The 13,820-nt window shown below is 39.8% G+C and overlaps 11 non-coding genes across 11 annotated transcripts; all 11 read left to right on the top strand.

Annotated features, from left to right (window-relative positions):
• The first annotated feature begins 302 nt into the window (after window positions 1-302).
• On the top strand, window positions 303-421 carry LOC140031133 (5S ribosomal RNA). Its single transcript, XR_011835054.1, has one exon. It is a non-coding gene; the product is annotated as a 5S ribosomal RNA (ribosomal RNA).
• A 1,137-nt stretch (window positions 422-1,558) lies between these two features.
• LOC140030126 (5S ribosomal RNA) lies at window positions 1,559-1,677 on the top strand. Its single transcript, XR_011834040.1, has one exon. It is a non-coding gene; the product is annotated as a 5S ribosomal RNA (ribosomal RNA).
• Window positions 1,678-2,799: 1,122 nt separating this feature from the next.
• LOC140031470 (5S ribosomal RNA) lies at window positions 2,800-2,918 on the top strand. The gene has a single exon (XR_011835392.1). It is a non-coding gene; the product is annotated as a 5S ribosomal RNA (ribosomal RNA).
• A 1,122-nt stretch (window positions 2,919-4,040) lies between these two features.
• On the top strand, window positions 4,041-4,159 carry LOC140031316 (5S ribosomal RNA). Its single transcript, XR_011835237.1, has one exon. It is a non-coding gene; the product is annotated as a 5S ribosomal RNA (ribosomal RNA).
• Window positions 4,160-5,281: 1,122 nt separating this feature from the next.
• Window positions 5,282-5,400, top strand: LOC140031134 (5S ribosomal RNA). Its single transcript, XR_011835055.1, has one exon. It is a non-coding gene; the product is annotated as a 5S ribosomal RNA (ribosomal RNA).
• Window positions 5,401-6,537: 1,137 nt separating this feature from the next.
• LOC140031317 (5S ribosomal RNA) lies at window positions 6,538-6,656 on the top strand. Its single transcript, XR_011835238.1, has one exon. It is a non-coding gene; the product is annotated as a 5S ribosomal RNA (ribosomal RNA).
• Window positions 6,657-7,778: 1,122 nt separating this feature from the next.
• LOC140031135 (5S ribosomal RNA) lies at window positions 7,779-7,897 on the top strand. Its single transcript, XR_011835056.1, has one exon. It is a non-coding gene; the product is annotated as a 5S ribosomal RNA (ribosomal RNA).
• Window positions 7,898-9,034: 1,137 nt separating this feature from the next.
• Window positions 9,035-9,153, top strand: LOC140032286 (5S ribosomal RNA). Its single transcript, XR_011836212.1, has one exon. It is a non-coding gene; the product is annotated as a 5S ribosomal RNA (ribosomal RNA).
• Window positions 9,154-10,275: 1,122 nt separating this feature from the next.
• On the top strand, window positions 10,276-10,394 carry LOC140030128 (5S ribosomal RNA). Its single transcript, XR_011834042.1, has one exon. It is a non-coding gene; the product is annotated as a 5S ribosomal RNA (ribosomal RNA).
• Window positions 10,395-11,515: 1,121 nt separating this feature from the next.
• LOC140031136 (5S ribosomal RNA) lies at window positions 11,516-11,634 on the top strand. The gene has a single exon (XR_011835057.1). It is a non-coding gene; the product is annotated as a 5S ribosomal RNA (ribosomal RNA).
• Window positions 11,635-12,771: 1,137 nt separating this feature from the next.
• Window positions 12,772-12,890, top strand: LOC140032296 (5S ribosomal RNA). Its single transcript, XR_011836222.1, has one exon. It is a non-coding gene; the product is annotated as a 5S ribosomal RNA (ribosomal RNA).
• The last annotated feature ends 930 nt before the right edge of the window (window positions 12,891-13,820 follow it).

Below are 13,820 nucleotides of genomic sequence, written 5' to 3' on the forward strand. Positions count from 1 at the left end.
GTTCGGGTCAACAGATTTTCTGGCGGGTCTGTTGACCCGAACCCGACCCGCCAACCTGATTTGGACCCGAATTGCCACCCCTAACTGCAAGCGTGAAGGATTGATTTCATGATAATTTAGAGTTGCGGGATGAGGGAAAAAAACAGGGTGCAAATCAATAACAAAAAAATATATAAAGTAAATAAATAAAAGGATAAGAGGAAAATGCTTGAATTGACGCTTAAAATGAATTTCGGTCTAGAAAAGCCACACTGCTTCGCAGGACGGGGTAGTTTAAAAGAATAAAGCGAAAGGAACATGGCGGGTGCGACCATACCAGCACTAATGCACCGGATCCCATCAGAACTCCGAAGTTAAGCGTGCTTGGGCGAGAGTGGTACTAGGATGGGTGACCCCCTTGGAAGTCCTCGTGTTGCACCCCTCTCTTTTTTTTGTTTCGAAATCCAAATTTTCTATTCGTTCTTTATCCTGTAGTAATTTAGCTCCGTCGGAACGATTGCTTTATATTTTGCTTCTTGTCGAAGCATGAAGGCGGGTCTGAAGGCGCGAGACAAATCAGGAACGGTACGGCTCGACCAAAGCCCGGATCGTCGCTCAAATTTGTCGGCGCAAATGTATCACCGCAACTAGGGGTGGCAATTTTCGACACGACCTGAAAACACGACACGAGCCTAACACGAAATTAATGGGTTTGGGTTGAGGTTTCGGGAATTCGGGTCAGAATCGGGTTGGACCCGATGAACCCGAAAAGAAAACCGGTCGATTTCGGGTCAACCCGTGGTGACCTGATATGACCCGATATGACCCGTTTACGAGTTAAAAATAATTTAATAAACATAAAAATAATTTTATCTAACTAAACTAAGTTATTCTTTTTTTCAAAGGCATTAATTACTTAATCCTAAACGAATTTATTTAATTTGTGTGAAGTTGAAATTATTATACTTGGACAAATAATATATTATATTATTTTTCACTTTTGTATTGTTTTAATTTATTTTATATTTTGCTTGGGATAAAACACTTTTACGGTGTTTAATTTATTTTAGATTTGATTTGGAATCATTTATTTAAATTTTTATTACTTGATTATGTAATTAGTTTTGTGAGAAATTGATTTTATTAGAAATTACAGTGATAAATTAATAAATTAAAATTAAGTTTCGGGTCATTTCGGGTCGACCCGCCGCCCCGTAAACCTGAAATCTTCGGGTTCGGGTCAGCATACCTGACCCGTCACGGGTTGGCGGGTCGGGGTTCGGGTCAACAGATTTTCTGGCGGGTCTGTTGACCCGAACCCGACCCGCCAACCTGATTTGGACCCGAATTGCCACCCCTGACTGCAAGCGTGAAGGATTGATTTCATGATAATTTAGAGTTGCGGGATGAGGGAAAAAAACAGGGTGCAAATCAATAACAAAAAAAAATATAAAGTAAATAAATAAAAGGATAAGAGGAAAATGCTTGAATTGACGCTTAAAATGAATTTCGGTCTAGAAAAGCCACACTGCTTCGCAGGACGGGGTAGTTTAAAAGAATAACGCGAAAGGAACATGGCGGGTGCGATCATACCAGCGCTAATGCACCGGATCCCATCAGAACTCCGAAGTTAAGCGTGCTTGGGCGAGAGTAGTACTAGGATGGGTGACCCCCTGGGAAGTCCTCGTGTTGCACCCCTCTCTTTTTTGTTTCGAAATCCAAATTTCCTATTCGTTCTTTATCCTGTAGTAATTTAGCTCCGTCGGAACGATTGCTTAATATTTTGCTTCTTGTCGAAGCGTGAAGGAGGATCTGAAGGCGCGAGACAAATCAGGAACGGTACGGCTCGATCAAAGCCCGGATCGTCGCTCAAATTTGTCGGCGCAAATGTATCACCGCAACTAGGGGTGGCAATTTTCGACACGACACGAACCTAACACGAAATTAATGGGTTTGGGTTGAGGTTTCGGGAATTCGGGTCAGAATCGGGTTGGACCCGATGAACCCGAAAAGAAAACCGGTCGATTTCGGGTCAACCCGTGGTGACCTGATATGACCCGATATGACCCGTTTACGAATTAAAAATAATTTAATAAACATAAAAATAATTTTATCTAACTAAACTAAGTTATTCTTTTTTTCAAAGGCATTAATTACTTAATCCTAAACGAATTTATTTAATTTGTATGAAGTTGAAATTATTATACTTGGACAAATAATATATTATATTATTTTTCACTTTTGTATTGTTTTAATTTATTTTATATTTTGCTTGGGATAAAACACTTTTACGGTGTTTAATTTATTTTAGATTTGATTTGGAATCATTTATTTAAATTTTTATTACTTGATTATGTAATTAGTTTTGTGAGAAATTGATTTTATTAGAAATTACAGTGATAAATTAATAAATTAAAATTAAGTTTCGGGTCATTTCGGGTCGACCCGCCGCCCCGTAAACCTGAAATTTTCGGGTTCGGGTCAGCATACCTGACCCGTCACGGGTTGGCGGGTCGGGGTTCGGGTCAACAGATTTTCTGGCGGGTCTGTTGACCCGAACCCGACCCGCCAACCTGATTTGGACCCGAATTGCCACCCCTGACTGCAAGCGTGAAGGATTGATTTCATGATAATTTAGAGTTGCGGGATGAGGGAAAAAAACAGGGTGCAAATCAATAACAAAAAAAAATATAAAGTAAATAAATAAAAGGATAAGAGGAAAATGCTTGAATTGACGCTTAAAATGAATTTCGGTCTAGAAAAGCCACACTGCTTCGCAGGACGGGGTAGTTTAAAAGAATAACGCGAAAGGAACATGGCGGGTGCGATCATACCAGCACTAATGCACCGGATCCCATCAGAACTACGAAGTTAAGCGTGCTTGGGCGAGAGTAGTACTAGGATGGGTGACCCCCTGGGAAGTCCTCGTGTTGCACCCCTCTCTTTTTTGTTTCGAAATCCAAATTTCCTATTCGTTCTTTATCCTGTAGTAATTTAGCTCCGTCGGAACGATTGCTTAATATTTTGCTTCTTGTCGAAGCGTGAAGGAGGATCTGAAGGCGCGAGACAAATCAGGAACGGTACGGCTCGATCAAAGCCCGGATCGTCGCTCAAATTTGTCGGCGCAAATGTATCACCGCAACTAGGGGTGGCAATTTTCGACACGACACGAACCTAACACGAAATTAATGGGTTTGGGTTGAGGTTTCGGGAATTCGGGTCAGAATCGGGTTGGACCCGATGAACCCGAAAAGAAAACCGGTCGATTTCGGGTCAACCCGTGGTGACCTGATATGACCCGATACGACCCGTTTACGAATTAAAAATAATTTAATAAACATAAAAATAATTTTATCTAACTAAACTAAGTTATTCTTTTTTTCAAAGGCATTAATTACTTAATCCTAAACGAATTTATTTAATTTGTGTGAAGTTGAAATTATTATACTTGGACAAATAATATATTATATTATTTTTCACTTTTGTATTGTTTTAATTTATTTTATATTTTGCTTGGGATAAAACACTTTTACGGTGTTTAATTTATTTTAGATTTGATTTGGAATCATTTATTTAAATTTTTATTACTTGATTATGTAATTAGTTTTGTGAGAAATTGATTTTATTAGAAATTACAGTGATAAATTAATAAATTAAAATTAAGTTTCGGGTCATTTCGGGTCGACCCGCCGCCCCGTAAACCTGAAATCTTCGGGTTCGGGTCAGCATACCTGACCCGTCACGGGTTGGCGGGTCGGGGTTCGGGTCAACAGATTTTCTGGCGGGTCTGTTGACCCGAACCCGACCCGCCAACCTGATTTGGACCCGAATTGCCACCCCTGACTGCAAGCGTGAAGGATTGATTTCATGATAATTTAGAGTTGCGGGATGAGGGAAAAAAACAGGGTGCAAATCAATAACAAAAAAATATATAAAGTAAATAAATAAAAGGATAAGAGGAAAATGCTTGAATTGACGCTTAAAATGAATTTCGGTCTAGAAAAGCCACACTGCTTCGCAGGACGGGGTAGTTTAAAAGAATAACGCGAAAGGAACATGGCGGGTGCGATCATACCAGCACTAATGCACCGGATCCCATCAGAACTCCGAAGTTAAGCGTGCTTGGGCGAGAGTAGTACTAGGATGGGTGACCCCCTGGGATGTCCTCGTGTTGCACCCCTCTCTTTTTTGTTTCGAAATCCAAATTTCCTATTCGTTCTTTATCCTGTAGTAATTTAGCTCCGTCGGAACGATTGCTTAATATTTTGCTTCTTGTCGAAGCGTGAAGGAGGATCTGAAGGCGCGAGACAAATCAGGAACGGTACGGCTCGATCAAAGCCCGGATCGTCGCTCAAATTTGTCGGCGCAAATGTATCACCGCAACTAGGGGTGGCAATTTTCGACACGACACGAACCTAACACGAAATTAATGGGTTTGGGTTGAGGTTTCGGGAATTCGGGTCAGAATCGGGTTGGACCCGATGAACCCGAAAAGAAAACCGGTCGATTTCGGGTCAACCCGTGGTGACCTGATATGACCCGATATGACCCGTTTACGAATTAAAAATAATTTAATAAACATAAAAATAATTTTATCTAACTAAACTAAGTTATTCTTTTTTTCAAAGGCATTAATTACTTAATCCTAAACGAATTTATTTAATTTGTGTGAAGTTGAAATTATTATACTTGGACAAATAATATATTATATTATTTTTCACTTTTGTATTGTTTTAATTTATTTTATATTTTGCTTGGGATAAAACACTTTTACGGTGTTTAATTTATTTTAGATTTGATTTGGAATCATTTATTTAAATTTTTATTACTTGATTATGTAATTAGTTTTGTGAGAAATTGATTTTATTAGAAATTACAGTGATAAATTAATAAATTAAAATTAAGTTTCGGGTCATTTCGGGTCGACCCGCCGCCCCGTAAACCTGAAATTTTCGGGTTCGGGTCAGCATACCTGACCCGTCACGGGTTGGCGGGTCGGGGTTCGGGTCAACAGATTTTCTGGCGGGTCTGTTGACCCGAACCCGACCCGCCAACCTGATTTGGACCCGAATTGCCACCCCTAACTGCAAGCGTGAAGGATTGATTTCATGATAATTTAGAGTTGCGGGATGAGGGAAAAAAACAGGGTGCAAATCAATAACAAAAAAATATATAAAGTAAATAAATAAAAGGATAAGAGGAAAATGCTTGAATTGACGCTTAAAATGAATTTCGGTCTAGAAAAGCCACACTGCTTCGCAGGACGGGGTAGTTTAAAAGAATAAAGCGAAAGGAACATGGCGGGTGCGACCATACCAGCACTAATGCACCGGATCCCATCAGAACTCCGAAGTTAAGCGTGCTTGGGCGAGAGTGGTACTAGGATGGGTGACCCCCTTGGAAGTCCTCGTGTTGCACCCCTCTCTTTTTTTTGTTTCGAAATCCAAATTTTCTATTCGTTCTTTATCCTGTAGTAATTTAGCTCCGTCGGAACGATTGCTTTATATTTTGCTTCTTGTCGAAGCATGAAGGCGGGTCTGAAGGCGCGAGACAAATCAGGAACGGTACGGCTCGACCAAAGCCCGGATCGTCGCTCAAATTTGTCGGCGCAAATGTATCACCGCAACTAGGGGTGGCAATTTTCGACACGACCTGAAAACACGACACGAGCCTAACACGAAATTAATGGGTTTGGGTTGAGGTTTCGGGAATTCGGGTCAGAATCGGGTTGGACCCGATGAACCCGAAAAGAAAACCGGTCGATTTCGGGTCAACCCGTGGTGACCTGATATGACCCGATATGACCCGTTTACGAGTTAAAAATAATTTAATAAACATAAAAATAATTTTATCTAACTAAACTAAGTTATTCTTTTTTTCAAAGGCATTAATTACTTAATCCTAAACGAATTTATTTAATTTGTGTGAAGTTGAAATTATTATACTTGGACAAATAATATATTATATTATTTTTCACTTTTATATTGTTTTAATTTATTTTATATTTTGCTTGGGATAAAACACTTTTACGGTGTTTAATTTATTTTAGATTTGATTTGGAATCATTTATTTAAATTTTTATTACTTGATTATGTAATTAGTTTTGTGAGAAATTGATTTTATTAGAAATTACAGTGATAAATTAATAAATTAAAATTAAGTTTCGGGTCATTTCGGGTCGACCCGCCGCCCCGTAAACCTGAAATCTTCGGGTTCGGGTCAGCATACCTGACCCGTCACGGGTTGGCGGGTCGGGGTTCGGGTCAACAGATTTTCTGGCGGGTCTGTTGACCCGAACCCGACCCGCCAACCTGATTTGGACCCGAATTGCCACCCCTGACTGCAAGCGTGAAGGATTGATTTCATGATAATTTAGAGTTGCGGGATGAGGGAAAAAAACAGGGTGCAAATCAATAACAAAAAAATATATCAAGTAAATAAATAAAAGGATAAGAGGAAAATGCTTGAATTGACGCTTAAAATGAATTTCGGTCTAGAAAAGCCACACTGCTTCGCAGGACGGGGTAGTTTAAAAGAATAACGCGAAAGGAACATGGCGGGTGCGATCATACCAGCACTAATGCACCGGATCCCATCAGAACTCCGAAGTTAAGCGTGCTTGGGCGAGAGTAGTACTAGGATGGGTGACCCCCTGGGATGTCCTCGTGTTGCACCCCTCTCTTTTTTGTTTCGAAATCCAAATTTCCTATTCGTTCTTTATCCTGTAGTAATTTAGCTCCGTCGGAACGATTGCTTAATATTTTGCTTCTTGTCGAAGCGTGAAGGAGGATCTGAAGGCGCGAGACAAATCAGGAACGGTACGGCTCGATCAAAGCCCGGATCGTCGCTCAAATTTGTCGGCGCAAATGTATCACCGCAACTAGGGGTGGCAATTTTCGACACGACACGAACCTAACACGAAATTAATGGGTTTGGGTTGAGGTTTCGGGAATTCGGGTCAGAATCGGGTTGGACCCGATGAACCCGAAAAGAAAACCGGTCGATTTCGGGTCAACCCGTGGTGACCTGATATGACCCGATATGACCCGTTTACGAATTAAAAATAATTTAATAAACATAAAAATAATTTTATCTAACTAAACTAAGTTATTCTTTTTTTCAAAGGCATTAATTACTTAATCCTAAACGAATTTATTTAATTTGTGTGAAGTTGAAATTATTATACTTGGACAAATAATATATTATATTATTTTTCACTTTTGTATTGTTTTAATTTATTTTATATTTTGCTTGGGATAAAACACTTTTACGGTGTTTAATTTATTTTAGATTTGATTTGGAATCATTTATTTAAATTTTTATTACTTGATTATGTAATTAGTTTTGTGAGAAATTGATTTTATTAGAAATTACAGTGATAAATTAATAAATTAAAATTAAGTTTCGGGTCATTTCGGGTCGACCCGCCGCCCCGTAAACCTGAAATTTTCGGGTTCGGGTCAGCATACCTGACCCGTCACGGGTTGGCGGGTCGGGGTTCGGGTCAACAGATTTTCTGGCGGGTCTGTTGACCCGAACCCGACCCGCCAACCTGATTTGGACCCGAATTGCCACCCCTAACTGCAAGCGTGAAGGATTGATTTCATGATAATTTAGAGTTGCGGGATGAGGGAAAAAAACAGGGTGCAAATCAATAACAAAAAAATATATAAAGTAAATAAATAAAAGGATAAGAGGAAAATGCTTGAATTGACGCTTAAAATGAATTTCGGTCTAGAAAAGCCACACTGCTTCGCAGGACGGGGTAGTTTAAAAGAATAAAGCGAAAGGAACATGGCGGGTGCGACCATACCAGCACTAATGCACCGGATCCCATCAGAACTCCGAAGTTAAGCGTGCTTGGGCGAGAGTGGTACTAGGATGGGTGACCCCCTTGGAAGTCCTCGTGTTGCACCCCTCTCTTTTTTTTGTTTCGAAATCCAAATTTTCTATTCGTTCTTTATCCTGTAGTAATTTAGCTCCGTCGGAACGATTGCTTTATATTTTGCTTCTTGTCGAAGCATGAAGGCGGGTCTGAAGGCGCGAGACAAATCAGGAACGGTACGGCTCGACCAAAGCCCGGATCGTCGCTCAAATTTGTCGGCGCAAATGTATCACCGCAACTAGGGGTGGCAATTTTCGACACGACCTGAAAACACGACACGAGCCTAACACGAAATTAATGGGTTTGGGTTGAGGTTTCGGGAATTCGGGTCAGAATCGGGTTGGACCCGATGAACCCGAAAAGAAAACCGGTCGATTTCGGGTCAACCCGTGGTGACCTGATATGACCCGATATGACCCGTTTACGAGTTAAAAATAATTTAATAAACATAAAAATAATTTTATCTAACTAAACTAAGTTATTCTTTTTTTCAAAGGCATTAATTACTTAATCCTAAACGAATTTATTTAATTTGTGTGAAGTTGAAATTATTATACTTGGACAAATAATATATTATATTATTTTTCACTTTTATATTGTTTTAATTTATTTTATATTTTGCTTGGGATAAAACACTTTTACGGTGTTTAATTTATTTTAGATTTGATTTGGAATCATTTATTTAAATTTTTATTACTTGATTATGTAATTAGTTTTGTGAGAAATTGATTTTATTAGAAATTACAGTGATAAATTAATAAATTAAAATTAAGTTTCGGGTCATTTCGGGTCGACCCGCCGCCCCGTAAACCTGAAATCTTCGGGTTCGGGTCAGCATACCTGACCCGTCACGGGTTGGCGGGTCGGGGTTCGGGTCAACAGATTTTCTGGCGGGTCTGTTGACCCGAACCCGACCCGCCAACCTGATTTGGACCCGAATTGCCACCCCTGACTGCAAGCGTGAAGGATTGATTTCATGATAATTTAGAGTTGCGGGATGAGGGAAAAAAACAGGGTGCAAATCAATAACAAAAAAAAATATAAAGTAAATAAATAAAAGGATAAGAGGAAAATGCTTGAATTGACGCTTAAAATGAATTTCGGTCTAGAAAAGCCACACTGCTTCGCAGGACGGGGTAGTTTAAAAGAATAACGCGAAAGGAACATGGCGGGTGCGATCATACCAGCACTAATGCACCGGATCCCATCAGAACTCCGAAGTTAAGCGTGCTTGGGCGAGAGTAGTACTAGGATGGGTGACCCCCTGGGAAGTCCTCGTGTTGCACCCCTCTCTTTTTTGTTTCGAAATCCAAATTTCCTATTCGTTCTTTATCCTGTAGTAATTTAGCTCCGTCGGAACGATTGCTTAATATTTTGCTTCTTGTCGAAGCGTGAAGGAGGATCTGAAGGCGCGAGACAAATCAGGAACGGTACGGCTCGATCAAAGCCCGGATCGTCGCTCAAATTTGTCGGCGCAAATGTATCACCGCAACTAGGGGTGGCAATTTTCGACACGACACGAACCTAACACGAAATTAATGGGTTTGGGTTGAGGTTTCGGGAATTCGGGTCAGAATCGGGTTGGACCCGATGAACCCGAAAAGAAAACCGGTCGATTTCGGGTCAACCCGTGGTGACCTGATATGACCCGATATGACCCGTTTACGAATTAAAAATAATTTAATAAACATAAAAATAATTTTATCTAACTAAACTAAGTTATTCTTTTTTTCAAAGGCATTAATTACTTAATCCTAAACGAATTTATTTAATTTGTGTGAAGTTGAAATTATTATACTTGGACAAATAATATATTATATTATTTTTCACTTTTGTATTGTTTTAATTTATTTTATATTTTGCTTGGGATAAAACACTTTTACGGTGTTTAATTTATTTTAGATTTGATTTGGAATCATTTATTTAAATTTTTATTACTTGATTATGTAATTAGTTTTGTGAGAAATTGATTTTATTAGAAATTACAGTGATAAATTAATAAATTAAAATTAAGTTTCGGGTCATTTCGGGTCGACCCGCCGCCCCGTAAACCTGAAATCTTCGGGTTCGGGTCAGCATACCTGACCCGTCACGGGTTGGCGGGTCGGGGTTCGGGTCAACAGATTTTCTGGCGGGTCCGTTGACCCGAACCCGACCCGCCAACCTGATTTGGACCCGAATTGCCACCCCTGACTGCAAGCGTGAAGGATTGATTTCATGATAATTTAGAGTTGCGGGATGAGGGAAAAAAACAGGGTGCAAATCAATAACAAAAAAAAATATAAAGTAAATAAATAAAAGGATAAGAGGAAAATGCTTGAATTGACGCTTAAAATGAATTTCGGTCTAGAAAAGCCACACTGCTTCGCAGGACGGGGTAGTTTAAAAGAATAACGCGAAAGAAACATGGCGGGTGCGATCATACCAGCGCTAATGCACCGGATCCCATCAGAACTCCGAAGTTAAGCGTGCTTGGGCGAGAGTAGTACTAGGATGGGTGACCCCCTGGGAAGTCCTCGTGTTGCACCCCTCTCTTTTTTGTTTCGAAATCCAAATTTCCTATTCGTTCTTTATCCTGTAGTAATTTAGCTCCGTCGGAACGATTGCTTAATATTTTGCTTCTTGTCGAAGCGTGAAGGAGGATCTGAAGGCGCGAGACAAATCAGGAACGGTACGGCTCGATCAAAGCCCGGATCGTCGCTCAAATTTGTCGGCGCAAATGTATCACCGCAACTAGGGGTGGCAATTTTCGACACGACACGAACCTAACACGAAATTAATGGGTTTGGGTTGAGGTTTCGGGAATTCGGGTCAGAATCGGGTTGGACCCGATGAACCCGAAAAGAAAACCGGTCGATTTCGGGTCAACCCGTGGTGACCTGATATGACCCGATATGACCCGTTTACGAATTAAAAATAATTTAATAAACATAAAAATAATTTTATCTAACTAAACTAAGTTATTCTTTTTTTCAAAGGCATTAATTACTTAATCCTAAACGAATTTATTTAATTTGTGTGAAGTTGAAATTATTATACTTGGACAAATAATATATTATATTATTTTTCACTTTTGTATTGTTTTAATTTATTTTATATTTTGCTTGGGATAAAACACTTTTACGGTGTTTAATTTATTTTAGATTTGATTTGGAATCATTTATTTAAATTTTTATTACTTGATTATGTAATTAGTTTTGTGAGAAATTGATTTTATTAGAAATTACAGTGATAAATTAATAAATTAAAATTAAGTTTCGGGTCATTTCGGGTCGACCCGCCGCCCCGTAAACCTGAAATCTTCGGGTTCGGGTCAGCATACCTGACCCGTCACGGGTTGGCGGGTCGGGGTTCGGGTCAACAGATTTTCTGGCGGGTCTGTTGACCCGAACCCGACCCGCCAACCTGATTTGGACCCGAATTGCCACCCCTGACTGCAAGCGTGAAGGATTGATTTCATGATAATTTAGAGTTGCGGGATGAGGGAAAAAAACAGGGTGCAAATCAATAACAAAAAAAAAATAAAGTAAATAAATAAAAGGATAAGAGGAAAATGCTTGAATTGACGCTTAAAATGAATTTCGGTCTAGAAAAGCCACACTGCTTCGCAGGACGGGGTAGTTTAAAAGAATAAAACGAAAGGAACATGGCGGGTGCGACCATACCAGCACTAATGCACCGGATCCCATCAGAACTCCGAAGTTAAGCGTGCTTGGGCGAGAGTGGTACTAGGATGGGTGACCCCCTTGGAAGTCCTCGTGTTGCACCCCTCTCTTTTTTTTGTTTCGAAATCCAAATTTTCTATTCGTTCTTTATCCTGTAGTAATTTAGCTCCGTCGGAACGATTGCTTTATATTTTGCTTCTTGTCGAAGCATGAAGGCGGGTCTGAAGGCGCGAGACAAATCAGGAACGGTACGGCTCGACCAAAGCCCGGATCGTCGCTCAAATTTGTCGGCGCAAATGTATCACCGCAACTAGGGGTGGCAATTTTCGACACGACCTGAAAACACGACACGAGCCTAACACGAAATTAATGGGTTTGGGTTGAGGTTTCGGGAATTCGGGTCAGAATCGGGTTGGACCCGATGAACCCGAAAAGAAAACCGGTCGATTTCGGGTCAACCCGTGGTGACCTGATATGACCCGATATGACCCGTTTACGAGTTAAAAATAATTTAATAAACATAAAAATAATTTTATCTAACTAAACTAAGTTATTCTTTTTTTCAAAGGCATTAATTACTTAATCCTAAACGAATTTATTTAATTTGTGTGAAGTTGAAATTATTATACTTGGACAAATAATATATTATATTATTTTTCACTTTTATATTGTTTTAATTTATTTTATATTTTGCTTGGGATAAAACACTTTTACGGTGTTTAATTTATTTTAGATTTGATTTGGAATCATTTATTTAAATTTTTATTAGTTGATTATGTAATTAGTTTTGTGAGAAATTGATTTTATTAGAAATTACAGTGATAAATTAATAAATTAAAATTAAGTTTCGGGTCATTTCGGGTCTACCCGCCGCCCCGTAAACCTGAAATCTTCGGGTTCGGGTCAGCATACCTGACCCGTCACGGGTTGGCGGGTCGGGGTTCGGGTTAACAGATTTTCTGACGGGTCTGTTGACCCGAACCCGACCCGCCAACCTGATTTGGACCCGAATTGCCACCCCTGACTGCAAGCGTGAAGGATTGATTTCATGATAATTTAGAGTTGCGGGATGAGGGAAAAAAACAGGGTGCAAATCAATAACAAAAAAAAATATAAAGTAAATAAATAAAAGGATAAGAGGAAAATGCTTGAATTGACGCTTAAAATGAATTTCGGTCTAGAAAAGCCACACTGCTTCGCAGGACGGGGTAGTTTAAAAGAATAACGCGAAAGGAACATGGGGGGTGCGATCATACCAGCACTAATGCACCGGATCCCATCAGAACTCCGAAGTTAAGCGTGCTTGGGCGAGAGTAGTACTAGGATGGGTGACCCCCTGGGAAGTCCTCGTGTTGCACCCCTCTCTTTTTTGTTTCGAAATCCAAATTTCCTATTCGTTCTTTATCCTGTAGTAATTTAGCTCCGTCGGAACGATTGCTTAATATTTTGCTTCTTGTCGAAGCGTGAAGGAGGATCTGAAGGCGCGAGACAAATCAGGAACGGTACGGCTCGATCAAAGCCCGGATCGTCGCTCAAATTTGTCGGCGCAAATGTATCACCGCAACTAGGGGTGGCAATTTTCGACACGACACGAACCTAACACGAAATTAATGGGTTTGGGTTGAGGTTTCGGGAATTCGGGTCAGAATCGGGTTGGACCCGATGAACCCGAAAAGAAAACCGGTCGATTTCGGGTCAACCCGTGGTGACCTGATATGACCCGATATGACCCGTTTACGAATTAAAAATAATTTAATAAACATAAAAATAATTTTATCTAACTAAACTAAGTTATTCTTTTTTTCAAAGGCATTAATTACTTAATCCTAAACGAATTTATTTAATTTGTGTGAAGTTGAAATTATTATACTTGGACAAATAATATATTATATTATTTTTCACTTTTGTATTGTTTTAATTTATTTTATATTTTGCTTGGGATAAAACACTTTTACGGTGTTTAATTTATTTTAGATTTGATTTGGAATCATTTATTTAAATTTTTATTACTTGATTATGTAATTAGTTTTGTGAGAAATTGATTTTATTAGAAATTACAGTGATAAATTAATAAATTAAAATTAAGTTTCGGGTCATTTCGGGTCGACCCGCCGCCCCGTAAACCTGAAATCTTCGGGTTCGGGTCAGCATACCTGACCCGTCACGGGTTGGCGGGTCGGGGTTCGGGTCAACAGATTTTCTGGCGGGTCTGTTGACCCGAACCCGACCCGCCAACCTGATTTGGACCCGAATTGCCACCCCTAACTGCAAGCGTGAAGGATTGATTTCAT

Source organism: Coffea arabica, chromosome 11e, assembly GCF_036785885.1.
Source record: "Coffea arabica cultivar ET-39 chromosome 11e, Coffea Arabica ET-39 HiFi, whole genome shotgun sequence".
Classification (NCBI taxonomy): Eukaryota; Viridiplantae; Streptophyta; class Magnoliopsida; order Gentianales; family Rubiaceae; genus Coffea; species Coffea arabica.